Source organism: Cupressus sempervirens, chromosome 7, assembly GCF_028749045.1.
Source record: "Cupressus sempervirens isolate cs-2001-9-10 chromosome 7, ASM2874904v1, whole genome shotgun sequence".
Lineage (NCBI taxonomy): Eukaryota > Viridiplantae > Streptophyta > Pinopsida > Cupressales > Cupressaceae > Cupressus > Cupressus sempervirens.
In genome coordinates, this window is record NC_143124.1 from 406,768,589 (window position 1) to 406,771,547 (window position 2,959).

Genomic DNA, 2,959 nt, shown 5'->3' on the forward strand with positions numbered 1-2,959 from the left:
AACAAAATAACAATTATATTATGAATATGAAAGCCAAATCTTCTACATTTTAGTATCCTCATTATTATATTTTTAATGAGTATTTTTTAGTTTAAGTAAGACATTAACGTTTTAAGATATAATGAAGTTAGTTATAAGAGTAGGATGACATTTATATGATTAATTAGATATTGAATTTAATTTAAAACATTATATTTTTTCAGATTTTTAAATATTTAAAATAGAATGATGAGTTTTATCTTTCTAAATTAAAAAAATACACTATTAATTTACTAATCTACTTAATTAAACTTATAATATAACTCAGTAGTTTTATTGATACTATTCTACTCTACTTTTTACTTCATTAGATATTATGAAATTTAAATATTACTATTCTACTTAAATAAACTATAACTTATGGCAAATACACTACTATGCTACACTTATTAAATAATAAAGTAAACCTTTGAAATAAAATAGAAAATAAGTTTGTTCTAACAAACAAACATTTCTGTTGAAATAATATATGTTTGCTGAATAAAAATAAAATAGAAACTAAGTTTGTTCTAACAAACAAACATTTCTGTTGAAATAATATATGTTTGCTGAATAATAATTTTAAACCTTGATTTGATAAACTGTCCAAAACATACCTATTTGCTGAATAATTATTTTAAACCTTGATTTGATAAACTGTCCAATCCATATCTATTCATAAACCAGAGGTAAGCAAAAAAATAAATCCTTAGCACCATAAAATTAAGCCCACATATTCCTTGAAGAATTAGTTTATCACTTTCAGACGACATATTTATTCTGTTAGATATAATTTAAGATTACAATACTAACTTAATTGGTCAAATAACTGTTACTCTGTAATTACATCATTGTCCAAAGCAGCTGGTAGAATCTTAGAAATCTCTGAAATTAAACAAGAGTCATAGATCAACCTGAAAAAAATTATTAGACTAAATGGTTTTATTTTCATGTACGAGAAGATCCAGGATCAGGGGGTACCGTAATGTCAATAGTTCCTTCAAGCATCTGCAATACTTTTTTCATTGTTGGTCTAAGAAGGCAATCTTCTTGAATACACCACGGCCCAACCAACACCATTCTTTCCAGCTGTGCTGCCTCAATACCTCTGCATTCCTGATTCTCAATCAACTTAACAAGTCTACCACATTTGAAACACTGATAAACCCAATCAGCCAAAATCATTTCATTTTCTGTAACATTGATCTCGAGATTTTTTCTGCAACAGATAATTTCCAAAAGCATCACTCCAAAGCTATACACGTCCACTTTGACATTAACTGCATTACTTTTCTGCCGCTCAGGTGCCATGTAACCGAGTGTTCTATGGGCAACAGTAAATGTCCTCGTTTGTTCTGCACCAATCAATTTAGATATTCCAAAGTCAGCTATCTTAGGATGATAATTCTCATCTATCAGGACATTTTGTGGCTTTATATCACAATGGAGGACAGGATTTGTGCACTCGTCATCCAAGTAGACGATTCCTCTTGCAGTTTCCAAAGCAATATGAAAACGCAGATACCAATCGAGATCTCTCGCCGCTTTAAATAAAACTTTGTCCAGAGAACCATTAGGCATGTACTCGTACACAAGAAGTCTGTCGGAGCCCTCATGGTAGAAGCCATAGAGTTTAACAAGATTTTTTTGATGGCTTACCCCAGTTATACCCATTTCTGTCCGGAACTCCTTTTCACCTCTTTGTTGGTCTTGAATAACCTCCTTATCAAGTCTTTTTACAGCAACTGCTCTTCCATCAGATAAAACGCCTTTGTAGACCTTCCCAAAAGCTGCCCTCCCTATTACTTCCTTAAAGCCTCTAGTTGCGGCGTCAATCTCTTGGGCACTAAAGGCTTTCAACCCCTAAATCAAACAGTTCATGCACTTTCAACGCTCTCAGCTTGGGGTGGCATATATAAAACCAAACAAAAACCATGAACATCGAAAAGAGAAGCAAGCAACCCATAAGGCTTATTCCAATAACCTCAAAAGTCTTCCCCTTCTCTACCTTAATTGCTTGGTTTGGTGCCATGGCGGGAACATCATTGCAAACTCCAGTATAAACTTTTACGAAAGTTGTCCATGTAAGGCTTACACGACCGTACCCTATAGGAAGCCTACGCTTCCAACAATATATTGTTCCATTTGCGATGGCGTACATGACTACTGTACAAAAGCAATTAGCCAAGCATGCCTACTGGCAAGCAGTTGCATTCATGGATGTGAAGTGCTCATATTCGCACCCATTCCAATCTGTCTAGTCAATCCACTGCATTTCTGCGCCACTCCCATCACAGCTTTGTAGTTGGGAACACGGTATCTAGGATTTATTCCTAATGCATCCCTTTATATGGTTATCATTATCTATGAAATGGTATCCAGGAAGACAAGTGCAATTGTATGAAAGCTCCGTGGGTCTGCAAATTCTCTAGAGACCACAAAGCCCATGTCTTATACCATCGCCCGCGCAAGGATCAACCTGCTGCTCAAACAAAACGCTGACAACGAACACAAGGTAAACAACATTTATGAGACGAAGCAGTCGATTTCTAGATCCCATAGACAAAGGAAAAGCCATAGCTAATAATGGACTCCAAACTGTAAATCATTGTTTATTTGAATCAAATGAGTCCTGTTTATAGAGGACAAAGACAAGCAGTGAATAGTATGGAGTACGGCAAAACGAAATGCACTAGCCAATGTTTCTACAACACAACGCAGCGAGTGTGGACCAGGTAAGATATGAAGATTTTTGAGGCCCCGGAACAATTTCGTACGTTTCTTCTTGATTGATTGTTTTAGTTATTTCGAGGATTTTACTAGGCCATTGAAACGAGGCAACGGTTACCCAGCCAGTTATTTCGACTGGCTGGGTACGCATTCCGTTTATCTCCATCCATTTTCTTCCGTCTCTGACATTCCTGACATCTCTGACATTCCT

At 35.4% G+C, this 2,959-nt stretch overlaps 1 pseudogene; it reads right to left on the minus strand.

Annotated features, from left to right (window-relative positions):
• Nucleotides 1-966: 966 nt before the first annotated feature.
• On the minus strand, nucleotides 967-2,596 carry LOC149547255 (G-type lectin S-receptor-like serine/threonine-protein kinase LECRK2; annotated as a pseudogene).
• Between the last annotated feature and the right edge of the window lie 363 nt (nucleotides 2,597-2,959).